Source organism: Anas platyrhynchos, chromosome 4 (assembly GCF_047663525.1).
Source record: "Anas platyrhynchos isolate ZD024472 breed Pekin duck chromosome 4, IASCAAS_PekinDuck_T2T, whole genome shotgun sequence".
In the NCBI taxonomy this organism is placed as follows: domain Eukaryota; kingdom Metazoa; phylum Chordata; class Aves; order Anseriformes; family Anatidae; genus Anas; species Anas platyrhynchos.
The window spans coordinates 14,431,552-14,458,990 of record NC_092590.1 but is presented as its reverse complement, the minus strand read 5'-3'; the positions used below and the strand labels follow the sequence as shown (position 1 = coordinate 14,458,990).

The 27,439-nt window shown below is 38.3% G+C and overlaps 1 protein-coding gene across 2 annotated transcripts in view; it reads left to right on the top strand.

Annotated features, from left to right (window-relative positions):
- The first annotated feature begins 334 nt into the window (after window positions 1-334).
- CCSER1 (coiled-coil serine rich protein 1) overlaps window positions 335-27,439 on the top strand; it is a 682,619-nt gene continuing 655,514 nt past the window's right edge. Inside the window, exons 1-3 of one of the 2 annotated variants that reach the window (XM_072037036.1) lie at window positions 335-522; window positions 7,778-7,932; window positions 25,400-25,572. The gene's annotated coding sequence lies outside the window, so the exon portion shown is untranslated. The remainder of the gene's footprint in view (window positions 523-7,777; window positions 7,933-25,399; window positions 25,573-27,439) is intronic. The other variant, XM_072037037.1, reaches the window with a different exon arrangement.

Genomic DNA, 27,439 nt, shown 5'->3' with positions numbered 1-27,439 from the left:
AAATACAGGCTGGGTGGAGAATGGATTTGAGAGCAGCCCTAATGGGAAGGACCTGGGGGTGTTGGTTGATGCAGCCCAGGATGTGTTTGGCTTTCTGCATGTATTTGGCCTGTATTTGTACTTGGGAGTGCCCCATCCCCAGTGCAGGACCTTGCACGTGGCCTGGTTGAACAGAGGCCTACCTCTCAGGCCTGTTCAGGTCCCTCTGGATGCCGGCCCTTCCCCACAGTGGGCCAACCACACTACACAGCTTAGTGTCATCAGCATGCTTGCTACAGGTGCACTCAATTTCAGTGTCCAAGTCACTGGCAAAGATGTTAAATAGTGCTGGTCCCAATACCGCCTCCTCGTTACTGACCTCCACCTGGTTTTCGAGCTGTTGACCACAATTCTTTGAATGCAACCATCCAACCAACGCCTTCTCCCTGGGAGGTTCATCAGTCAAATCCACATCTCTCCAATTTAGAGACAAGGTATCACGCAGGGAAAGAGCAGTCATCTCTGATTCAGCTGTAAATATGGGTAAGTACTGAAAGTTACAACGTTCAAGTTGTAAACAACATTTTTGCTTTTGCCACCTTGTTTTCCTCCCCCGCCCTGTTCCTTCATACTGGTAATGTCATTGTTTACTTCACCTTCTATTTCCCAAGCTACTTCCTAAACATAAAAAAAATAAGGGAATTTAATTACACGATAGCAACTACTCCTTTAATTTATGGGTGTTTTGATCACAAAACTGACTGGCTGTTGCTTGTACCAGCCACAAGCTTCCTGGCCTTCAGCAGCAGATATGTGGTGGTTGGAGTATGACCCTGTTTTTTCTATGGTAATTAGCCCTGCTTTTCAGCAGCACAATTACATTGTCAGCTCTCTCAGATAAATCCCTGAGACATTTCAATGTTGTAGTGAGTTTACGTGGCAAGATTTTGGTAGCAGGGGACCGTAGGGGTGGCTTTTGTGAGAAGAATCTAGAAGCTGCCCCATGGTAGGTAAGGGCCCTGCTGCTGACCAGAGTTGAGCCAATAAGGGATGTTGTTTGCACCTCTGTGAGAGCAGACTTAAGAAAGGGGAGGAAAAAAAAAAAAACACACTGCCATGCAGCAGCTGGGAGAGTGAGAGGAGTGAGAAACAGCCTTGCAGACACCAAGGTCAGTGCAGAAGGAGGGGGAGAGGTGCTTCAGGTGCTGGAGCCAAAGTTCCTTTACGGGCTGTGGAGAGGCCCCTGGTGGAGCAGGCTGTCCCCCTGCAGCCCATGGGTCCCACATGGAGCAGATCTCCACGCTGCAGCCCCCCCATGTGTGGAGGAGCCCCCGGTGGAGCAGGTGGATGTGGCCTGGAGGAGGCTGCGGCCCATGGAGAGCCCCCACAGGAGCAGGCCCCGGGCCGGAGCTGCAGCCTGTGGAGAGGAGCCCACGCAGGAGCAGGGGGTCTGGGGGGAGCTGCCACCCACCCGTGGGGTACCTGTGCTGGAGCAGTTTGCTCCTGGGGGATGGACCCTGTGGTACGGAGCCATGTGGGAGCAGTTCTTACAGAGCTGCTGCCTGTGGGAAGCCCACACAAGATCAGTTCAGGAAGGATAGCATCCCATGGGAGGAACCTCATGTGGAGCAGGGGCAGAGAGTGACCAAGGAGGATCGGTGGAGGCAAAGTGCTATAGACTGACCTCAGCCCCTGTGCTGTTTGGGCGGAGGAGGTAGATGGGGGGAAGACATATTTGTTTTTGTTTTTTTTTTCCTTCATTTCTCACTTCTCTAGCTTGTTAGTAATAGGCAATAAACCTTACTGTCTCCCTACTCTGAGTCTGTTTTGCCCATCATGATAATTGTTGAGCGATCTCTATCCTTATCTCAACCGTTTTCATCATATTTTCTCCCTGCTCTTCTTTGAGGAGGGGGAGTGAGAGAGTGGCCATGGTGGAACTTGGCTGCCCACCTGAGTAAAACCAAATTGTACATGCTGATAGTGCCTTTTTTTTTTTTTTGGCACAGGTATAGTGGTGGTTACTAATTACAATTAACAATTATTGTGTGTTAAGTGCTGACAGACATGGAAGGAGACCATGCCCAAGTATAATAACAATCAAATAAATCAGCAGTTGTTGCCAGTAATCCTGATCGCAGGTGCTAAGGTGCAGCTGAAGTACAGAGCTGGGCTTGATGAAGATTCTGCAGTGTCTGGCACAATGTCAGAGCCAGGACAGTCCCTTGTGCTTCTCTTGCTAACTCTGCAGAATTTACAAGAATAAAATAGAATTTCAAAAAATATGTCCTCTGAGTCCTAACTCTGAGAATGCATTTATGGAGACAAACAAGCTAGCCAACAGGTTGACTTTTTGTCTTCGTACTCCAGGTCGTATCAATTACCCAATTAGCCATACCAGTACATGCAATACAAAACTATAGGACTGAAGCTTGTGCAAAAGTTTGCATCAATCCATATAAAGTATGTTTTTTTTGTTGTTGTGTGTTTTTTTGGTTGTTTGTTTGTTTTTACCTTTTTCTGTTAAGGTTAGAGCTTTGAATCATCTTTATAAAAATGATGTGAAAAGCAGTGGTGAACAATAAAGCAGGTGCCATGGCAATAGCAGTGTAAGCCTCAAGAAAATCCTTAAATTACCTTAAGCCTTTGAATAACCTCTTTTCTGTTTGAACTGCTATTTAAGTAACCGTATACTCTCTGGTGCTTCTTCAGGCTAAAGCACTCTGGATGTTCCCAACATCTCCGAATTGCAGTTCAGACTGTTTTGTGTAGTTGCTTCCAAATGGAAGTGAATGCATTTACCATTGAATTGCTGTCTTATCACTGGCATTCATTTCTCTCACTCTCAAATTCTGCAGATGCCTTGTTTCTGTCTATGACAATATAGTGACATACACCCAAGTATGGTGTAATTTACTAGAGCTGATGGGGAAATGTTCTCAGACCTGCGCTTGCAAAATGTAGCTGTTTTATAACTTTCAAGATTGATGTTCTTGAGAACTTCACCCCTCTGGAAGTGCTGATAGACAATTTTCCTTTCCATTCATTCCTGTGCTTATCATAATAGATACTTTCAGCACAGATCAGTGACCTGTAAATCTGAACAGACTCCTCAGTATTTCGAACAGTAGAAGAGAAGTATCATAGAAATCAAATTTGTAACAAAGCTAAAATAAATTATAGCACAAAGAAAGCTTGCTAAGCTAGCTTTTAAGCACCAGATCTTCAATGTCAGAATGAGAAAACCCCTTCAGGTCAAGGTTTTATATCTGCCTACTGTAGTGCTGCAGGTGGTAGACATATTAAACTGAGTGATATAATGGATTGCTGGATGAACCTCTGAAGTTCTCATTTGAACGGAGGCTGATGTTTACTGTGCTGGACACCCTGTATTCAGTCAATGGTATGGTGTAGAATCACTTTGTACACAAACAAGAAGCCAGGCCAAAAGTCAAACTGTTCCCCCATTGTGTTGAATCTTAAATCATTAGTGGAAAGCTTTATTGTGTATTTGACTTTGTTACAATTAGAAACCACAGAGCATGACACACAGGAAAAAAAAAAAAGACTAAAGTGTGTGGTCTTTTACTATTTGTTCACTGCTTTTTAGTACTAAAAACTTTTGCCACTTGATTATATGATAGGTAGAGCTTTCCTAGTGAAAGTTGAGGTAGTTAATTTCACATTTATGAATATAGCAATACCTGAACGTTTAGCATGTGCTATTGTAACACCTAATTTTGTGTCATTGTAGATATTCAATTTGCATAAATGCTCTCCCACTTAAAGAATCTCTTTAATAATGGCATTACTGCTAATGAACAAGACCTGTAGATACTAATTTTTCTGAATTTAAAGTATAATCAAGTGAGAAAGTCTAGAGGATTTCAGTTGGTTAGGATCCCACTTGAACTGATAATGCAGTTTTATTCTCTGGGCTCCTATGGAAATGAACATAATAGGGATGCAGAACAGCATCGGTTCAGCTATACAGGGCCCTCTTCAGATATTCAGTTGACAACAAGAATCATCTTTTGTCCTTTTAGTATTTCTGACTCGTTTCTGTTGAAGCTCATTAGGTAAAAAACAAAACAAAACAAAAAAAACCTGCTTGATACGAATTGAACTCTATCAATATGACCTCTCAAAGCTTTACAGAGAGCTGAGGTGAGTATGGAGTTGGCAGCCCCTGAACTTGAAAGAGAAGAGGAAGATGGAAATTAGTGAGTCCGGTCACTGGGATGACCTGTTACTGAAGTCAAATTATAGAAAACTCTAACAACAATATGGAGAGGGGGAGTGAAAGCTTTTATTTCACTGCAACATCACAAATAGAAGAGGTCCCAATGCTATCATGTTATTTCTTGCCTGAGAGTCTTTTTTACAGTCTTTTTTGCCTGAGAGTATTTTTACAGACAATATAGCCTTCCAGACTAGCTTCTAACTACTTTAAAATTTCTGGTCTGCTTTCCCACAGTCTTCTGGGTCTGTGCCTTTTATGCTAGTAGAAGTTATGAGCCATTTTAGAACAGCTCAGATGCTAAAACTATACACAAATTGCCTCTCATTATTAAGCTTAAGACGCTAGTGAATTGTAATGCACAGATAACAGGCCTGCAAACCAGCAACGATTCAAATGGTGACCTGATATAGCAAGGCTGGGGCACTTCTAAGAAAGGTGAAGAGCAAGATGAAGACCTCTTTGCACAGTGGAGCTCAGGGCAGCATACGCTGAGTGAAGCTGTTCCAATGGCATGTGAGACAGAAGTAGGGTGGAAGCTGGTGGGGCTGGACAAGGTCATGCTGGGAGAACTGGTGTCACAGCCTGAGTAACTGTGAGGATTTAGGGGGCTGCAGTGTGGATGCAAATCCTCCATAAGCCTCAGCAATGAAGAGCTCAGGCCCAAAAGCTTCAGTGTTGCTATAAAGTCGTCTTCTGCCCCCATTCAGCTCGCTCAAGTGTGCTTAAGCAGCAAAGTTTACACTTAATCGAGTTGTGGGAGCAAGTAAATTTTGCTGCATTTCCTGTTGCCCTACCACAATGATGTGCTTTGATTTTTGTTTATTTGTTGCTTAAAATCAAGGTAAGGATCTTTAATTCTTTCAGTATAGTCTATCTTCCTGATTCTTCACTTCTTTGTGGAGCTGCTGCTCCTAGGCTCATGTGTACTTCAGGCTGCATGCAGTGTGTATCTGCAGGGAATATTGTGATCTGCAGAGCTTTCACCTGACCTCAGGCCTGAGACAGAATGTCAAGGCTGGACCCTGAATACCTGAATTAAAGGCTTAACTTTGAAAAGCAAGCCATTGAAGAAGTGGCCAGGAGGCCTGTGTGGCACACAAAGCAGGTTATTGTGCATTTGGGCCCTGCACTAGCTTTCCATCTGCTGCCAGCAACCAGGGCTGAAAGAAAGAGCTTGTATTCCACAGCACCAGGTAACAGTAGGAACAATAATCTGATGAGGGAAAAGAAGCAAAACTCCTTCTGAAATGCTCAGTTTGGCAGGGGTTGCCCTTCCTACCTCAGTTCTGCGCCTTTGAAGCAGCTGACTTTCTCTCCCCTGGTGACTGAGCTCACTCAGTTCCCTTGCTATTGCAGTCTGCAAAGCCTTGCTGTCTTTATAATTGACACTTGTAACAGCTGTATAATGTCTTTATAGAGGCACAGCTTCAATTTTGTAAATAACAGCACTCATGAAGGCACACCTTTCTCCCAGCCTTGTCCAACCCATGCTTCTCACCTCATCCTGAGTGCAGGAGGAGCTGCTGGTGTCCCAGGGTGATGTGGCTCCTAGGCATCTTTCTTCATGAGTCACACAGAAACATTTAATTTACAGAGCTGACATATTAACTCCACTGGCCTAAAAGAATAAATGAGTAATACCGTAGGGTTGCCCGCTCAACAATGGGAATGTTTTCCCAAAGATCTCTCTTTAATTGAAGCCATTTGTCATTTTGAATGTAGAATGTATTCATTAGAAAGCAGCACCTCAGAGGAGGCTGGAAAGCTCAGGAGATTAGTAACAGGGTACAAAGCCTTTTGCCTCTAGGTTGCCAGTTTCAAACCTGGCCATGTCATTATTGATCAGAAGAAGTCATTACAGGCTGACAGATGTTGGAATGCTTATATCGAAGTGACCTTGTCAGACTAGTAAAATTCTTTGTTAGGAGATATCTGCACTCACAAAAAATAAGTCCTCATTAGCACTTTTTTGGTAGTCCTTACAACTTCAGTATGGACAGGGTGAGCTTGTTTATGCAAAATCAGAATGGAGGGAGTTTTCAGCTGTAGGAAGGTTGAGTGAAACATTTTCAAAGCATCTCATGATGTGCTTTGAAATTTTCAAGCTGATTCCACTGCATAATTTAAAATGAACCCTTCTTGCAATACTTGCCACACTTGGATCAATATGAACTTTTTTAAAGAATCTAAGGATTCAGATGTTTTTAGAATCCTCAAGATGTGTATTAACAGTAAAACATTTTACTAGCAAAATATACATTTGAAATAGTTTCAAAAATGAACAGATGTACCACATAATTTCTTTTCTTAACTTTCAGAGTAAGGCCCGAAGTGTTTTCAGTCCTCATGCTGAATGTCTTTTACCAATGCTGAAAGCAGAGATTTCTCCTTAGAAGGCTCTTTTACTTCAGCATCATCCTTATCTTTTACAACTATACAAGTCAACCACTTGAGAGAGTGTACATGTGGGCTTTCAAACACAGGCTCTTAGAGAGACCCCTTTTCCTTGTCCATTTGAGGATCCTCCAAGGAAGATAATTCGCCTTGGAACAGAACTTCCTCTACTCAAGGAGACTTAACAGAAGTGCAGGGCAGAGCTGGAGCTCTGGATGAAAAACTTGAATGGGAGATGCACCCCATTAACTTCTCTGGAGAGGAGGAAAGAAAATGCAAGAAATCCAGTGGGAATTCAATTTGCTATAAGGAAGAAATGATGTTTTTGTGAGCTTTGCAGCCTGTGCTGCAAATTAAGTTTGAGATAGTATGAACACCCCACAGCAATTTTTCTTTATACATCAGCAGCAATAAATATCAAAGCCGGTTTGATAACTTTGTTGGAAGAAAAAAGAAGTACATGTGACATTGGTTTGGTATTGCAAATGACAAGTAAAATGTCTTGGTTGGTAAGGCAGGTAGAGGAGAATTTGTTCTTTTTTTTTTTTTGATTCCAGGCCAAATTGTACTTCTAGGATGTTGAATCAGATGTTTTCTTAAGTTAAAGGTGCCTCCATACATGGGCTTTGTACAGGACTCTGTTTAATGCGTTCTAACATCTCCACAATGGGGATCAATATCTTCTGCAGTGCTATATGCATTCAATGATACCTTTGGGCTGGTCTAAGAAACTTAAATTTTTGGCACCCCTTGTTGTGTGTCAAACACAAACACCTCTAGGTAATTATAGCATGTGACTGGCCTTTCCTGTGTCAAGAATATTTGTTGTAAAATGTGCAAGGATATGGGAAGGTGTGCCAAGACTTCTGTGCACCTTCAGCCACTCTCAAGGTGGTGTGAATACACAGGTGCTTACATCACTGTAAAAACTGGGGATTTATCCTTTTCAGAACAGAGAACATCATGTAGTATTCAAGTGCTGGGCAAAAAGCTATGAAAATATACTATGTTTGAGAGTTAAGAATTGTGAATTAAATAGTGTTTTTGTATTATTTTTATTAAAGTATACATATATGGACAAACTTATAATGTCAAAACACTTCAGCCTTCAAACTCAGATGACTTTTTAAATTGTTTGTTGTTTGTTTTTTTTTATTACAGAAGGGATCTAACCTGCTGGAGATCTGTCTCCCCATAACCAAGCTCTGGGAAGGACAGTTTAACACAATGCGGAAGACTAGCTTGTTCTTAAAGCAGTGACAAGTAAATGGTGACATCGCCAAATCATATCAATAGGGTCTGGATCTTCACCACAGGTAAGGGTCTAGTCCTCTAATGATTTAATAATTATCTGCAACTACTATCTTTTTTTTTTTTTTTCTTTTGATTTTATGCAAGTTCACAAGCTAAGTTTTAAATAACATAGTTAATGGTGCAACTGGAAATATAACCCTGTAATTTTATAGGTGTCTAAAAGAGAAAATAAGACATAATTTTTCAGTGTATTTTCATGGGGAAAAATACAGAATCAACAGGCATCTCTAATTAATCTCTAATTAAGTAAAATGGGGATGAATGTTGTGTTATGGACTGGTATATGTGCCACAGGCTTTTATGGATTGTAATTAATGTTAGGGGATGTTGCTTTGACCAGGATGTACCTGGTTATGTATTATTTTCCTTTGACTTGAGATAAATAATACCCAATGAAAACTCTTTCAAATGCTACATATCAAACATGTATCTGTTAACATAAAGAACAGAGTCCCTGATGACAAATAAAACAAAAACGTCAGTAGAAATGTATTTCAGAGTGGATGTATGCATGGGAACACTGATGGCTTTGTGAAGGCAATTTGACTTGCCTCTCTGTGATGGTGTAGCTAAACAGATGCTTGTTCTATGAGTCTGTGCAGCCAGCCTTCCCAGACGTGGTGTTTCTCGATGGACTCAGGGAATTTTTTTAGCCTGTTTCAAGGCAGTCAGCCAAATTAATTTAAATTACCACTGAAGGTGTTTCAGAATAATCTGGCTAACTTCTCTGAGTGCGCTCAAAGCCTTCACACAGCCAGCAAAAGCTGCTTAGCTGGGGTGTTCCAATGGAGTGATTGGGCAGCAACTCTCTAAACCACTCCAGTTTTCCTCAACATAATCATGTTTATAAAGCAGAAGAAAGACTACAAATAATACTGCAGAACTGTGTAAGAAGGCTAAAATAGCAAGGCACATGATTTATTTAAGGCTTTTCCTCTATTTTCAATAATTATGGTTCTTCCGTGCATAAAAATTAGAGCAAAAACTTAAAAGACTAAGGATTTTTCAAGGTCAAACAAAGTTAAGAATTTTAAATGTCTGTGCAAAAAAAAAAAAAGTTATGAAAGGGGTTTGGAAAAAGAGTTTTTAAGTGTAAAACATTCGAGCACAGCTTTTTCAGTATTGTTTCAGCTAGACCTTTGCCTTTGGTCAGGTAAAGGTAGCCATGCAGTAAATTAAAACAAACAGTGTATTATACAGAGGACTACATTTTCAAGAGAAAAAAAAAGAAAAGCAGAACAGCTTAAAATGCACAGCTACTAAAGAAAAGATCATTTCTGAAGCTATTACAAGTAAATATATCACTCCAGGAGATTCTGCAACACAGAAAGGAAAACTAAGCTTTAGTGACCATATAGCCTTTCACCAAAAGAAATCACTGTATTGTTGGTAGCCTCGCTTCCATTTTTCGTTTGCTTTTCATCACATTTCCTGTTGAGATTAATAAATACAATACACATCCAAAGTGGAAGTGCATAATTTTATTTTCTTGGTGATTTCTTTGCATTGCTACAAAGCTTCCAAAGGATGAGTAAGTGAACGGTGTGAAGTCTGCATAGCTTGAGCTACACTTTCTTAATCTGCTGAAATAGTTATCAGCATGACCAACCTGGTCTTTGCAAGGCAAACAAAGGGAGAAGCAGAAGAAAGTAATTTTGAACCGCTTGCTCTTTTGGATCGTTTTGTGTTTGCCTGTTTCTACCATTCCCAAGTGCCTGCACTGTCCCTGGGGAAGCTACCTAGTTGGGTAGGTACTTCCCTTTTCTCCTTCCTCCTTCTCAGAGGAATGCTACTAGAAAAGCTTCAGCTGGGTGTCCCCAGAACATACGCAATGTGCTCTTTGCACGCACAAATGCTTTTCTCAAACCACGGCTGTGAGCAGCTAATCACTTTTTAATCTTACTAGCCTATTTGCCTCAGCCGTATGTTGGGGTCAAAATTCCTGCTGATAAGATTAAAGGCTGTCTTTGACTGGGGCCTACATAAATAATAGTGTTATTTCCACAGTGGCATTCATTAGAATAAAATGTAAAAAAAAATAAATAAATAAATAAAAAATGCCAGTCTTCATGCTGTGGGACACCAGCCAGCTGCTAATTGTTTGTGATCAAAAAGAAGTTCTTTATTTGTCATCCTTTAGGGGTCTTATGTCTGTTGATACAATTACCTTTTACTCCTCACACTGAGCTCACCTGTATTTATATAGTATTTGAGCTAGATCTTTACTTTTTGAATACTGGACATCTGAAGTGTGGCTGTATTAGGACTGTTTGTCTTTAACTTTCTTATCAGGTTATAATTTTTGATTTGCTTTGCACCTGCTGTCAAATCTTCCTCACTGGCAAAGAGCATCACCTCAGATTTAATCCTCTCATAAGCTGACGTGTTTTCCCTATTGTCACACCATTTGTGACTCATTACTCCCTTCTGCTGACAAGTCATCCATTATATTATTATGAGTCTGGGAAGTACAAAGACATCATTCTAGCAATCTTTATTTAAAAATTAATCAACATATGTTGGAGAAACAAAGTGGATAAGTCTCTTGTTTTACTGAATAATCTAAGAAGCAACATCTGCCAGAGAATGTACATCGAAATTGTGGCTTGACTCTTTGAAGATGCTTTGTGCTCTGTCACCAGCTTAAGCATAAAAACCAGTAGAAGATTAATTTTAGTCACACCTGTCTGTCCTGTAGTGACTAAATGCTTTGGTTGCTTTAGCCTTATGTTGGCAGGCTGATGAGGCTCTTGGATGCAACCAGTGACATATAGAAAATATTCTGAACCAAATAATGTACCAAGACAAAAAATTGTTTCAAGCAGTGTTCTAAATCAAATACACGGTTTAACTTGAAAAATGAAAGATATGAAAAATAGAACCAAACACTAGCTTTCCAATCAACAAATGTCTCATGTTGAGTAATATAGGCATGCCTGAAACCCCTTTTGATGTCAAAGATGTGCACAATAACATGTATTGTACAGATATGTTAACATTTCCAATATTGTCTGTTTGTTTAATTTTTAAAAAATGTGTTTGCATGTTAATCCCTCTGGGGGTGGGAGTAAGATGGCAAAAATCAGCGTATTTCATGCCTTTTTGCTAAAGGTATGCAGAGATTGCTTTGAAATCCCTAGCTGAATGGCTAAAATCATATGAGAAATATGACTGATCTGGGAGCAGTGCTTTTGCCAAAAGAGCTTTGTAAGTCATGCCTGCATGTATGTCAAATAAGACTTGCTTGTGATGCCATTCCCAGTTGCGTGTGTCATGAATTATCTTCGTTGTTCCTGTGTTGTGCACTCTTAAGATAGAAATGCAAATTTCCTGATGTCATCTGGATGGCCATGGAGGGAAGAAAGTGAGGAATGGAATCAAAGAGAATATATTATTGGTGACAGCAGCTATACTAAGTGAGAGATGCAAGCATGAACTGAAGATCTTGTTAATGAGAGCATGGGAGGGAAAGCAGACCACCGTACAAGCTAAACCAGAGGCTGGGGGAAGGGGGTGGGAGTAGAGAAAGACACTTGCTGAGAAAAACAAAATAGACCTCATCTGGTGATATTTCTGATTCTGCAACCCTGGCCTTCTCAGCAAACAGAACTCACTTCAGCTGATATGGCCAAAAGCCCTCTAATCTTCCTCTTCCTATTGGTATGCTTCTCCTCAAGAGCACAGGTGTTTTCCTGAACTCTCATGTTCTCAATAGTGATGCTAAAAATATTCAAGGGAATGCCGTTTTGTAATGAATTAGTTATGACTTACACAATTATTCTTTCATTTTCTAGTTTGCTGTTATTCTATCTTCTAGTATTTTAAGTACAAAATGTTTTCTTTATTCAAAAAATAAGTTTCCAAGCAAAATAATATCCTTCCCAGAATATTTCTTCCCTAGGGATTTCAAAATTAGCATGTTTTATTGTAACTTACATTGAAGCCAAGACAGCTTTTGAATTAACTGAAGCCTTTGCCAAATAATATATTCATCCTTTTGCCAAGTCTAGTTCAGGCTTGTAACAAAACAGCAACAGAAGAGATCCTGTGTTACACGCATCCCTACCGCTGTTATGTAAGACATGTAAACAAGTGTGTGTCCTCATCTTGGCCTGTAACTTCATTTCACTGCTTCTTTAGTTAATTTTTATTACATTACTATTACAATCCTTATTTCTGTCTTTCCCTAAAGGCTCAAAAACCACGCTGAAAAATTTTATCACAGTACCATTGTTCTTAAGTTATGTACTTCTGGAAATGTTTGGTACTGCTTTTGTGTAGTTATTATCTTTGTAAAATTTCCAGACCCTTGGTTTATACTTTTATGTAATATGTAAGCATCATTCCACTTTCTACTAATCATTCTTTATGTTTAACTACTATTGGCATTCTTTCATATATGATTAAGGTGATCTTCTCTGATCAATACAGTTTCTAGGTGTAAGTTTTACACATACTGTCTTATTAGCATCTCTCTGCAGAGGGCTTGCCTTTATATTCTCTGCTCTGTCACATTTAGAACTCCTTCAAAATATTCTGAAATCATAAAATCCCTAACCAAGATCATCAAAATTAGCTGCATAAAAATTATCATCTAGAGTGAGATGGAAAAACTGGGATGTATACTGCCTTTTTCTGTTAGAGAAATATTACTTAAACTGTTGGTTTATCTGTTTTCAAGTAGAAATAAAAAATAGTATTTGAAATTACCAAGTGTGTTACAAAGCATGAGGACTCAAATCTTTTAGAATCAGGCCTGCAGATAATGTCCAGATGTGGGTAATTTCAAAAATGCAAATGGGGGTTCTAGTAGATGCATCCATAATACCTCAGAAAAGCTTTACCTAGAAATTAAACATGAGGAACTTGCTTTAGCACTGCTTAAGCTTCAACACTCAGTCTTCATGGTGTGTTGAAATAAACTGTGCCCTGTATTGTGGGGAGAAAGACACCAACATTTTAATGAATGGCTTTTATGAATGCATGCAATGTGTCTCTCCTACTCATATTACCATGTTATCTGAACTATCTCCCCAGACTCATGTATGTGTTGATGTTTAAAAGCACACGACTGTCAAACAAGGTCTACAACAGAAATTACAAATGTCATCGGGGGAATACCAAAATAAGAGTTCAAATAGAAAGTTAAGATGAATTTGGATAAGCAATATATATCAGTTATTTTAGAAATTTAGATCAGTGAATTCAGTGTAAATAATACACATAAAAAAGTAATATGTAAGTCAAATTTTATTCCAAAAATTTATAGTGTCGCTTTGCTTTCAGATCAGGTAACAATGATAGTGCATGTTGGTGAAAGCTCTTTCTGCCACTCTAGAAAGAAAAGTAATTTCTGAGATTCTCTTTGAGAGCACTTCTAACAAAAAAAAAAAAAAGTGGAAATGAATTAATATTTCTCACAGAGAAACTATACAATCATTTCATGAGAAGGTTGCTTGAAAAATAAAAGTCATGTTGGGCAGGAAGGAATAGCTCCTTCGATGGTCAGATATTCGAAATAGTAGGGAGTTAAATCAGCCCATTTCTCTTAGACTGTTAAGAATCAACCTTGTGTTCTACAGCACTCTTAATACATGCAAGCAGACAAATCATTAGATGACTTCTAAAAAAGACTCATGGTATAAAACTCAGTGTAATTTATATCCATTTGTCCACTCCCAGAAAACTCACATTTCACATGAAGCTAATATTGAGACTAAACTTGAGACTTCTTGTAGGAGGAAATCTGTTTCCACGAGTCCCACTGCTCAGAAAAACTGCATACGTTTCTGGCCTTTGCTAAAGCTGCTCAAGTTTTTCTGCTTTTCAGCAGGACTACCTTTTAGTACATGTTCTTAGCGAACTTAATTACTACTTAGATTTCCTGTAAAATAATAGGAAACAGGAAGCAAGAAAGGTTGTTCTGTCTTGGAGATGAGTTACTGGAAATGAAAGTAAGGGGAAGAGGGTGAAAACAGTCTTGCAGGACTGAGGCCTTCTTTTAGTGTATGAGATACGTGGTCCTTCATCACTAAACAGATGTCAGAGGTCTGGTAACACAGCAGATCTACAACACAGTGACAAAGCCAGAGACATCTAGGCATTAACACAGGTCCTTCCTCATAGGCCTGTGGAGTTTAAAAAAAATAAAATAAAAATAATAATAATAATAAAAGAGCATATAGCACAACCACTACAGCTGGAGAGAAGTGGGTTTGTCTCCAATTTCCATTCTGGCCAGGAGGATGGTAGCAGAGGGAAGGGATTTGCTGACTGTCAGCCACCAGTGCCAGAAGCCACAGAGCACCCACTATGTTCACAACTTCAGTTCCATGGGAAACTTTCAACATTCTTCCTACCAAGAACAGCTCTAATGCATTGCTGGAAAGCCCACATTTTAGGAAGAGCCAAGATCCATAGACAAAACACCCTCCAGTTCTAGCAGCCTTAACCTGCTGGGGACACAAGGTGCCTATGTATCCCTTCTCCTCCATAAGCAGACAACTGGATGAGAAGGACTGTAGTGATTTGAATTACCTCTTGCCAACAGCTGAAAGTCTGGCTGTCTTATTTCTAAGACAATTTATAAAAGAAAAACTGTTTATACAAATCATTTTCCAGGCAGTGCATAAATATCTTCTGAATTTGTATGTTGAGGTGCTAGGAAATATGATTGCTAACTGGAGTATGGAAAGGTTAATAATTTTAATTCTTTTTGAATGTGGGAATGCATTAATTTGAATAGAAATGTCCTCCTAGCTAAGGAATTGTCCCCTTCCTAATTAGCAATCATGATTCTGTTAGTTCTATGTATAAAATAAGTATCATGCTATAAAGCATTCTTGTAGTTCTTACTCTTGTCTGTTTTGTGCATTTGTGATTTGAATGCAGAAACCTTTTTGTGTGACAATGAGTAAAAAAACATCAGCAATTTTCTTATCTTAAGGCAGGTATAAACCTATGCCCCCAGAAACAGTGGTTTCAGTGTTCACTTATAATGTATGTCGAGAACTGCAGCTATTCTACAGAGTATTAGTACGAGAACTAATTACTTTTTTTTTTTTTTTTTTTCCTGCATTTTTCCTTGATCAGAATCTGATGGTTTCCTTCTTTGGACACATGGAATTTATTTATTTATTTATTATTATTTTTAAAGAAAAAAAAAAAAAGGATGAATCCTCTGCAAAATGAACAAGCTTCATTTGAATTCTTCTCTTGTAACAATGTATTTATGGATCTAGTTCATTCCTTCCCTGTTGGGAAAGGCTTATTGCAAAACACTTCAGCTCCCGTGCACTGGATACCAACAATTTCATTCTAATTTCATTCTATAAAGCTCAGAAGGTGGGAATATTGAGTTCAGATGGGGCCAGTCTTGAAAACTGCACGGCAGTGAGGCCCAAGTTCAACAAAGCACTTGTTTAACTACAAGCAAATTCAGAGTCACATGGCAGATAAGAAAGTAACTTTTATACTTAAAATTTATCACACGTTTAAGTGCTTTTTTGGACAGAGTCCAGAGTTCTCATCACTTTGCAGGACTGAGAACACACGTAACCTGCTCACCTGCCCAGGTCTGAGTCCAAACTCATTGAAGTCAGGGACTCTCTCACTGTTAATGGACATTGTTATCTTCATCAGCCTTTGAACAAGGCTCTTTCACTGCAGCACTTTTTCTTAGCTTTCCCAAACACTTAGTTTCTTAAATTTGAAGGATGGGAGAGATGGAGATTTCAACACGACTTTGTTTTTCCTGTCTCTTAAATCTCCTCCTAAAAATTTTACAATATTATTCTATTACTTCTATAACTATTTCTATTATCTAAGTCCTTAATAATGCATATTGCTCATACTTCTTTGCTTTTTTCTTCAGGGTGACTGGTAAAAGATAACAGTTCATTAACCCCGCCATTATAAAATTCTTGTTAATTTGATCATCTCCCTCATTTATCAGTGGACCTGTTTTTCCCTGGTTCTTCTTTTATGCCTCTTCCATTAAACAGGTTTTTGCAATCAATGCTCCCTCAAGCATTGCTAATTCTTTGCTATTTACCTGAGTGACTGTAGTTCAAAAGAAACTCAGCCAACATCACCCACAAGAAACCTCCTTTATGCTCCCCTGATTTCCTACATTTGGAAGATTCATGACCAGGGTGTTGCCAGTCTGTGCTCACAAGGGGAAGGAAAGTCTGTAGCTTAACTTCTTTTGTACTCTTACACATAATCTCTATTTATGTTACTAAAGCACTAGGATTAGAGTAAAAACACTGAAGTAGTCCCAGCAGGAATGGCAAAAACAACTCTATTACTTATTTCCTTAGAGCCCTCATCATGTTTAAACCTCCTACTTTCTCAGATTGGTAGCTGGAGAAGAACATATCACAAAAGAACAAAGATAAACCCCACCAACTTGAATGGAAGAAAACCCACAGCTGTATCAGCTGGATCCATGTCAGCATCTCCTATTTAAATATTTATCTCTGGAAAAGATTTCTAAATGTTCTACTTGTACAGAGTTCTACTCAGCCACATTGCTGGCTAAAAACCAAGTAGGCAAATGCTGGTTCCTAGTCTTGAAAAAAAGGAAAACTTACCCATTCCAAAGCATTTACTTTCTTCTATAATGTCTTAGTGAATACTTTTTTTTATGACAAGACCTCAAAGATTCAAAATATGTGTAGGGTTCTATACAATTTAATAAGAAGGCAGAGCTTGTAGTCGTTAAATCTGGTCCATCCCTCTATATAAATCAAGGCTCTTCAGGCACAAGAGTTCACCTTCACAAACGTGTTAGACTGTAGGTTAAGCTGAGAGAAGACTGCAAGAGGTTTTGACCTTTGATGAGGTAAAAATTCAACATGGAGGATGAGATTAATGACAAATGTATGAAGATTGGACACACAAACTGATGGGATGATGCTACACTGATTTCTATCAGGCATCTGATTGCAGGAGCCCATTCTCAGCAAGGCATTACCATGCACAGGTTTACCTGATCTGTGGGTATATGTATCACGGAAAACAAGGAGTCATCCAGCATTTTCTTTATAGAGAATAGTCCTTGAAGAAGACATAGGAAACATGATAACCTTCTCCCTGACATACTCTATCTCTTTTAAATGTTTCCATGTTGCCGCTTGGAAATAAGGACCAGAGACAAAAGCTCATCAAACCTGGAGTTTTCTCCTTTTCACTGGAACAAATTCTCGCTCACCTCCTCTAATGTGGGGATCCTGCAGAGAAAAGATGCTCAAAATAAATAAAAGCCCCCTCCCCAAATTTGAAAACACTGTGAAGTTGATGCTTAATACTTGTATTTATTGTTCACAGAGCATCATGATTAGCAGGACAATCTAGAATACAGACAGGTTATGCATGATGCATGCTTACTGCATGAACTCGCGAGTTGTTCTGAGGAGTATACTTCCAGCTCCCATTCCTAAGCAAATTAAATGTTTTAATGACATATGCTATTCAACATGTGTTGAATATGTTCATCATATTCAACTAGCCAGCCATCAGGAACAAACAATAATTTTGTTTTGCATTGTTTGTAGATCTCAGCCACATATGGAATAGCTCATAGTATCTACTCCATATAAAAACAGTTTTGGAGAAATTATCCATATGAATGACAGAAGACCCTAACTCAGAACTCCCACACTCTTTTGACTCTTATCAGAAATGTGTTTTTCTCTATTAATTTTTTTCCACAGAGTACTGTAAAATGTGACATAGCTGCATGCCACTTGTAACAAGATCAATATTTGCTTAATATTCTGAATACACTGTGAATTGTTTCCCTTGCATTCTCTTTTCTAAAGCCCCACTTGCATGCCAGCTGGGACACTGCAGCGACAAGGGGATTGGAACTCGGGATGGTACCAGGGTGTGTAAGAAGGGAAATGGAGAGGCACAGGAGGCCTCTGTTTGTGGATACAAGATTTCCTCTTGGAGTTATCATTAACAGCTCCCACATCTCTCCTTTACTTTCTGTCTCCAGCATGGATCTTAGTCTTATATAAGTTAGTATATCTTGACAGGGTGGCTAATAAGTTAACATGACCTAGATTTTTTTAGTTATATATTGCCCCTAAACAGATGTGACAAGATAATATTTAATCACTGTAACATTCTTGACATCCACTGGGCTGAATGCCTAAAATCCACCTCTCATATCAGAAGTGTATGACTGGAAAAGAAAAAAAAAAAGTATATTTGCCTATTTCCTCAATTGTTGAGGAACTATAGACACACAGCTGCTCTTTTTCATTACTCCATAGCACGCAGAGCATAGTATTCACTGCTAAGCAGAATAATTGCAGGGGAAAAAATTAAAAAGGGAGAAATGAAGAGAGAAGAATGACTTGTCTAATTAAGATAATTTGTTTAGAACTGGGAAATTTGTGATTCTTCCATCCATACCTATTGTTCACTTGTATTGTATTTGCTTCTCCATCGCTGAAAATAAGCTTAGAGATTTTTTGTTTTGTTTTTCATCAGAGAAAACCACCAGTTTTATTCATTTGTCATTTATGGTGTGCATTCTTCTGTGCTCTTTGTCAGACTGCAGTGGCATATTATTTGGCTACTAAGAAGCATTATCTGACACCAGAGTGAAGTGGGGGTAGAAAGGCAAATTGACTTTTTCAACCCATGACCACGGAGCCACATCTGGAATTGTAGGATGTCTACAATAAATCCCATCTTATTATCCCGCGTATGAAATATAACTCAGTTAATGACCATATGGAGCAGATTAATGTGAGCAGAGTCTAATTTAGTAAAGACAGGAAAAAAATGAAATTTCTTACTTAATTATCTAAGGCAGAAATAAAGCAACAGACAGCATGAAAAAAGGATCATATTTAAGGGGCTGCCCATCAAATGTTTTAATGACATATAGAAACCAAGGCTAATCTGAAAATTCCTGGCATTGTCAAAATACTTGTAATATGGCTTTGCATTTAAAAACATTTGGCTAACATTTTTGAAAAATATTTAATTATTGGGGTATCTTGATTTTTCTGTCTGTCCATCTTGCAGTACATGCAAAGGGGATGATTTTTTGGTGACTATATTCAGTAATTAATTATTTCAAGGTGGAGTAAGTTAGACTTTCCAAAAATCAAGGCACCCCTGACTTGCTCAGAGGAGGATATACATGAGGCAAAAGACAAGATAAATCCAGATGCTGCTTGTTCCCAAGTGGTACTCCAGAAATTTATCTCATCTGGGATAGCAGTCTTCCATCATCTTAATACATGTAAAAACAACTTTCAAGTATCGTGTTCTGTCTGTATGGGCAGTGGGCCATCACTTTATATACATCACTGCTTTTGATTCCTTATCCAACCCAGGCAATTCCTTTGATTACTACTGCAGCCCTTAGAGACCATTTGTTTTCTCATGTATTCAGATTAGCCCTGGTGTATGACTGCTATAGTAATACCTATGAAGAGTGTTTTTTCTTTCACAACACTAGTTTTAAACTGATTTTTTTCTGTGCCACTGAAAGGCCCCAGCAGCTGTCGACCTGGTTGTGAAGTATGTTGTGCAGACTCAAAGAAAAAGATATTACTGTCTGAGAATTAAAGAATGAGATAAGTGATTTGTAAAAATCTACAGAGAAAGTGAACATAATTTTATAGCAGGTCTCACAGTTGTGCAGTAATTGTGAAGTCTATTTTGCTTTTTGCTGCTCTCTTTCATTATCAAGTTAGCAGTCACGTAAGTAAAAGATAAAACAATGTAATTATTTTTTTTTTTACCTACAACCCTTAAATCTTGTAAAATACAGGAAAAAACACAGTTGTTTTTTTTTTTTTTTTAATTATTATTATGTATTTATTTATTTATTTTTATTCCTGACAGCCTTCCTTTGGCTTTACCACCATCCTAGCTACAAAACTGATTTCTATCTATGTTGTCACATATATGATGCTGGATGGCTTGGATTATGTATAGCAAAATGTAATTAAAGTTACATATTCCATGAGAGAGGTTGATTCACCAAGGAAAAGAAGATTTGCCAATCCAGAAATGAGGATTAAGAGAGAAGGATGTTTGCAGAGACTTGAATACATTAATTTTTGTAACAGCTTACATAGCAATTCCAAGACTTCTATTGTGTACAGTGTAGCTACTGCTTTCCTTGACCTGAAATTAAGAAGAAGGAGTGTACCTGTGTGGAATTAGATGCAAGAATATTTTATTTTGGAGTCAAAGAACAAATATCCTAGACTGATAAGAGTAGCTGATAGATTGCAGCCAAGTGGCCATGTCACAGATGAAAAAAAAAATATGTTCAATCTTGTCTTTTGGGACTGCAGTTGACTGAAAATTAAATGGTTGACAATGATATTTTCCCATATCTCATTGTCTCACAGTGCTTGTTGGGCTTTTGTTGCCTTGGGCTCATGATGAACCAGATCTGAGAATGAGATAGAAATGTCACTCCAATGCTCTCTATGAGCTGTTGAGTCTCAACCAAAGGGTCTTAAGCCAGCCTCAGCAGTTAACAAAGAGAAAAAACCTCTGTGTAAATGTAGGTGTGTAATAGAATGAAAAATATTCTTTAGAAAAAAAATCTTTAGGAAAAAATATTATTTAGAAAAATATTCATTATTGTCACATCTGGTGTGTCTGGACTGTGGTAACAGAAAAATACCCAGGACAAATTATGTTATCTTGATATCTGCAATGGGAAACTCTGTATTTCCTTCTGAGTCTTGAAAGACACTGCTCCTGTCAAACAAATACATCTTCATTAATAAATGCATGTATTTAATAATTACTGTAAAAAGGAGCCCAAAACACATCAAATTTGTGGTAAGACTTCAGGAACGTGAATCGTTGTTTTTGTTCTTTGGAATCAGATTCTTTAGGTTTAACCTTAATCCTAAAGGATTCTTTCTTCACACACTTGTTTCTCCACACAGGCACAGACCTGCTCATGGCTCTGGCTGGGGTCTGCAGCCCATGGAGCACAAATTCTTCCTAAAGCCATTCACGTGCTGGCTGGCTGCATTTCCACTAGCTGCCCAGCCCTTTACCCATCTGCTCGCTTCAATTGTGGTAGCAGTCCCAGTGCACTGGATGCATAATTTCCTGCCTGTCACCCAGAACAATCCACAGTGATTGGTCATGTGTTAAATATGGGTCCTTGCAAGCATTGCAATATTTCATTTTATGCTGCTGAAAGATCTCAGTCACGTGCCAGGTGTGTTTTCTACACGCTGAAAATCCTTGACTTGATTTTATATGAACCCGTATGATACATTATTTTTCCTGTAGATGTTGAAGTTTTTTTGTAGAGCCTGAAGTATGAAAAGAAAAATGTGCAGCTGGCCTGAGTTAAACGCAACTTTGCATTTTGTCCTGTCAATGGAGTGTGCATAAGTGATTTCTTTGTGAATACAGATTAAGGCTTTTTTAAATTCAGGGATTATTATGAGAGCTGAGCTTTCTTTCAAATCATGGTTTGTTGGGAAAGTGAGAGCAACTCCCTCTAAACCTTATGCCCCACAATAACCCCACATGGGCTCATTTCATCTGGTTCTGCAAATGTGTGTCCATTGCACAGAGCAAGTGGCTCCTATCCAATGCTTTCATTTCAGCTATATTTTGTGATAGAGTGTGTGGGACATGATACTGAAAATGCACTGAAGGGGATTGTTTTAGTGGGAGTTTTGAGGTGTCTTTCCCTCAGCTTCAGCCCTTCCTGAGAAGCAGCATAACAGATGGATCTCGGGCTTGCTGCTGGCTCCTCTGGGGAGCTTGACAGTGCTTCCCAGACCTTGTACGCTACCACTGTCTTAGCCACAAGTGTGTTCATCATCTCAGGCGAAAATTGTCTGTGAACCTTCAGGTGTCTTTTTCTTCACTATTAAGTTATTTCCATACTTTTTTTTTTTTTTTTTTTTTTTTTTTTTTTAAGTTCTTTGATACTTTTGGAGCTTAGAGCTCTCTTCAGGAAACTACTAGAGAATAAAAAGAAACAAATCAGAACAACAACAATGACAAAACACAGGAAAACGTCTCAGCCCACGACATATGCAGGTTAAGAGCAGATTGGCCAACTCCCATTCACAATATGTTGGATATTGCTCCTGTAGTGAAAAATACATCCCCTACACCACTGGTGATTTGTACTGAGTTGGAAGAAGATGTTGAAGTGACATGCAAACTGCTAACATCTGTTAATACTAAAGGTTACAGGAATTTTGTGAAATTCTTCATTATACAGAAACTGCAACCTCTATATGTGATTGATCTGCAGCTGCATAGGAGCCTGCCCGAATTTCTGCCAAAGCTGTTCTCTTACTGTCTGTGCTCAGTTAATTCATCTGCTCTTGAGACACTGAGTGTGCTGAATCCCTAAAATGTTTACTAATGTATCTGAGCAAATGCTTTCACATAGTGTGGAGGTATGCAAAATAACAGTAGATTTAATTAAAAGCCACTGGATTTAGAAAATTAAAACATGAAAGTTAATGAAAAGGAAAGGTAGACAAAGCTGAAGAGCAGAGTTTAGATCACTTTTTTAACCTCTATCCAAATTTCCTTTAAGTTGCAAAAAAGGATTTGTTGTGAAAGATTTAATGATTATTGACTGATCAATCAATGGAATTTCCTGCCAGTTCCTTTTAGAATGGCATACGCCAAATGCCAGTTAATCACACTGGTCTCTTTTTAGACATCTTTTCAGGAATCAGACAAGACCAACTGCATGCTGTCTAGTACACACTTGACTATTCAGTAATTAGCTCCTGTTATATCATTAATATTAAATCTAGATTTGGGGAAATGGAGGCTAGAGGATGGTGAAAACAAATCACTCAGCATAAATTCACATACAGACTATTTGATTTGCAAAAGTTTGTGTCTGCTCTTATAATGATTTGTCCTGGAAGTGCTTCATAATCTCAGATGTTACAGAAACTGTGGAAGGATTTGTACAATCTTATTTTATTTTGAGAATGAGGCAAATCCATTTATTAACCACTAATTCATACCCTTGCATGAAAATGCTCTGAAAAGAACTATTTACAGGAGCTAATTATACTGTTTTGTTTTAAACCAAAACTAGTGTTTAAAGGTTGTGCATTAGCTATACTAAGTGCTATATGAAGCTGTGTGCTCTGAAAAATCATGTGCTATGTCTATCAAATAACATCCCTACAGTGATAGTGTCTTCTTTTTTCCTCTTGCCTGTGCTTCAGTTCCTTTTCTGTATGACAGAGATAATATCATCCACTCATCTCACAATGAGTGCAATGAAAATTAATTAATTTTTGCAATACACCCAGGTATTAGGGTAATGAGATTCTAATCCTCACCCCCCCAACTTTCTGTAATATCTGATTCCTTTCTCTTTTACTGATTCCTATTTTGATTTTAGTATGCACCCCTTAGAAAAAATGACATATGTTCAAAAGTCCAGAAAAAAATAAGAATAAAAACATTGACCAATATCAAACATTTCTTTTACTTGGGATAAAGACTTTCACTTTCAGCCTTTTTAACCATCTTTGTTAATAAAACAAATGTGTTATCTCCAAGTTAAGTGGTCTGAAAACTTTAATCCTTTCCAAAAATCTTCTCCTCTTCCTCTTCTATTTTGAAACAAACATGTTTGTTAAATCCAATTTGAGGGCACAAAACCATTTTGTTCTTGGAACATTTTCTCCTATCTCCTTAAGCTGAAATTGTCCCTGAATTGCTAGCCCTGCTCTCTAATAAAATAAACCCCAGATGCTTTGAATCAGTGTAGCTGAGAGATTTGCACAGGTTTCTGATTCAGGTGAGAAGTCTTTGGGGTTGGATCCAGGGCTTACTTGTACCCTCCCTCCCTCCCTCCCTCTTCTCTCCCTCTTTCAGAATGTATACCTGTCCTATTCCTTCCTTTCATTTGTTTTGTGGTGAAAAATGACTGAGGCAGCAGTGCAGAGGTAAATTCAAAAATGCTATGAAAAGAAAAGTGCTTCTTTTGATGAGCAGAAAAGGAGCAAGTAAGAGAGTGAATTTCATCAGTTTGCATGGACTGGATTTTAACTGCTCAGCTTGGTGCAAAATGACTACAGAAGATAGCAAAGAGTAAAGCTTTCTTAAGGAGACCTTGCATTCATTTCATTTTTTACATAAAACTGTTTTCAGTGTGAAATGTTTGTGCAATTGCCATGCAGTCTTGTGCTAACATTCTGCCTCATTTTCAAATTGGTACACAAGGGAGATATGAAATTTCACACTATAATCACAACTTGGTCCATAATATTCTAGATATTGTGATAATAGCTAAGAGAATGTGAAATTAAAATGCATACTTATCTAGAGGGGTGAAAATCAGTACACAAAAGAATCACATGGTGAACAGTATTGTAACTTAGCATTCTTTCTTTAAACTGTTTTTGAACTGCAGCAGTTAGATCTAGATATTGGAAAGCTAGCTTAGGGAATAGCCATTCATTAAAAGCTGCTTAAGCTCATGTTCCCGTAGAAGTAATTATGTGGTCTTTACTGTGAACTTAATACTATTAATATAAATATCATAGCTTCAAAAGGCTGGTTCTAGGAAAAGAAATGTTTTCCGTCTATGCAACTAAACTACTCAAAACACTTGTTGATGAAGCAAACATTCACAAGACAAAGTAGTTGTGAATTATGTGTCTGACTACAGGTATTTTGGTCATTCTTGTATCCCGTAAACCAAAAGAATTAAAAGATATCTGGTTTTTAATCCAATCATGTATGTGTACAAAATGTTTACTATTTACTATGTACAACGCATACACGTACAGGTCCTTATACATATTTGTGGGCATCACTCTATAGCCTATTCAACCAAAGCTTGTGTCCCAGGTTCTTCCTACCCAACCAGTGATAGCTTCATGCAGAGGTGTTATCCTAGCATTCAGGGACTTAGTGAATTTCCTTTCCCTTGCACACTTGGTTTGTCCTCCACCCCCGTGGTGTACACAGCAGATGATTAGGTTTAAAATGATGGATGTATGTTGCTTTTTGCAGACACATTTGCAGAAAACTGATGATAAGAGATTCGATAGCTTTTCCTAAAACTTTCCACTTAGGTTTCTTTATTTCCTATGTGCCATGATTACCACCATTACAATTTTTTTTGAAGGTAGATGGTTTTAGGTAAAGAAACTTGATATTCCTAGGAATTAAGAGAATGAAATATGTGTATTTCCACCAAGGGAGAAAGGGGGGTATTTTCTGCTATGTTTTGTAAGATAGTGATGGAAATTCTTATTTAGCAGATTCCATTTCTAGTAATGAAATATTACTATTACCTGTTATAGCATGTTTTTTTTGAAATTATGTCTCTTTTTCAAGATTATTTCTGCATAGTTACTGTAGAAATGTAACTCACTGTTAAGTCAAAAAAAAAAAAGTTCCTCTGTGTTACCATTTATAGGAAGGTACAATTTTTTTTGTTTGTTTTTGTTCCAGGGATTTGTGACATCCAAGAAGTCAGCAAACAAAGGATGGCAGTGCGAGTCTTCCTGTATTCTGTCAAGGACTTCTCAGTCTTCATGCTTGCTGTGGTGCTGTGGTGTAGCAGTTGTCATGTTGCTGATGTCCAAAGCTAGGGGTGCATACTATCATCTACTGAACCATACAAGGTAGGAATTATTTTTCTAGTGATTTCAACTTTAGCTTCTAAACTCATTAAGAAAACACTACCTATTCTATAGCTTCTGGGAAAAATATTTCACACGGTATCATCCATTCTTGCTTGTAGTATTAGTCTACTTTCCACAGAAGTATTTCTATTTCTTCAGCCTAACACAAATACATACATGTTGGTATGATAAGTTGCCGCCAAAAAGGCTGTTTCCACAGTTTGGAGGTGAATTACACAAAATAACTGTTTCACTGGGGAAAAAAAGCTGATTTATTGCTTTATTGTTTTCATTTGAAGCCTGAGGCTCTGCAGTCAGAAACAAAAAAGGAACCGATGCATCATGAGAGATGTATCCAGGGAATGAGTGCCTCTTTTGACAAGTGTTTCTGACAATTGACAAACTGTTGCCTGCCATGTGGATCCAAGGGTTGACTGATGTTAGCAAACTCACCTCTCAACCCCCTCAGATAGCACTGGAAACCTGAAGGAAGGTAGAGACAAGTATTGTCACTGCTGCCAGGTTGCCCTTCCAGAGACTGTGAGAGACCTTGGATAGGAGCTGAGCAGCAAACATGAGGCTTTCCCAGCAGGTGGCTGGGCACTCTGAAGATGTTGGCTCTAATTATCAAATCCTCTATTTTAGGTGACAAACAGGCCATAAATCTGAGCATCAAGCATCTGTCTTTGCTTGTGAGCTCTAAAGGTAATGTGGGTAAAAGATAGTCTCTCCTATAACCACCAAAAAAATATAGGTGAAAAAGTGTTAGAAACTGCCTGTAAAAATCTGGATTTAAGCCTGAACTATGTTGATTGGCATTAATTATATCACTTTTTTTTGCAATGTCATGTCACCCTGAGATGCACAACATGAATATACCACCAGCTCAGTGAGACCAAACTTTCCATTTTCTGCCCATTTGTGCCCTGCAAAGACAGGCCACATCAGTAACAACAGATATCTTGGTATCTTGGATATATCAGATATCTTGGTATATTGCTTATGTTCCTGCTAGAATTTTATTCCTATTTTGAAAATGTGATGCTACTGTCTGTATTCTAACGCATAGTAAAACATTCCTCTGATGTTAAGTGCGTATGCAGACATATATTAAATAAAAGCATGATTTTTTTAATTTTTTTTTTTAAATACTGCTCTGTGGAAGACTGCTCAAGCTCGAGAATATACAACCACTAATTATCACAGATACCTCTGTTTCAGTAAGTGACAAAGCTGCTCATCCCTTCCCCACTACTCCATTGGCTTCCTGCTGTAGAGAGGTAAATATTATTTTCAGCCTTCCCACAGCCTTCAGGTTCTACGGTGGTACGCGACTTAATTATATAGCTTTGTTTGAGAGAGTGAATTACTGTTTGATAGCATAAGATTTAAAACCTATGAAGTCACATCCCTCAAGTTCTAATCTGTGTTTTCAGAGTTCTGTAAGCAGACTTTAAGTATGGTTATGAATGTATCTTGTGTGTGCATCTGTATTCTGTATGCTAGAACTAGAGTCCTTCACAGATCTAAATGTAAAATTTCTACCTGTAGAGAACGTAAATGATTCCTGGGAGAGTATTTCTGCAAGTCACAAAATTATTGTCAGAAAAGCTGTAAGCTTTATTTTTTAGACTCTGCTCAGATATTTAGTCTATTGATAGGAAATTGCAGAAACCTGAATAAGTTAACATGAAATATTTAAGCATTAAAAAGAAAATCTGGTTATCAACTAATCTTAATTGGTACAATTAGTGAGCTCAATGGAACTCTCTAGATTTTCATATTGTGAAAATTTTGCCATTCAGTGGTGGATATGTGTTTCCCCGGGTTTTTCTCATTTCCATTCCTCACCCCTGCAGAAAAAGTA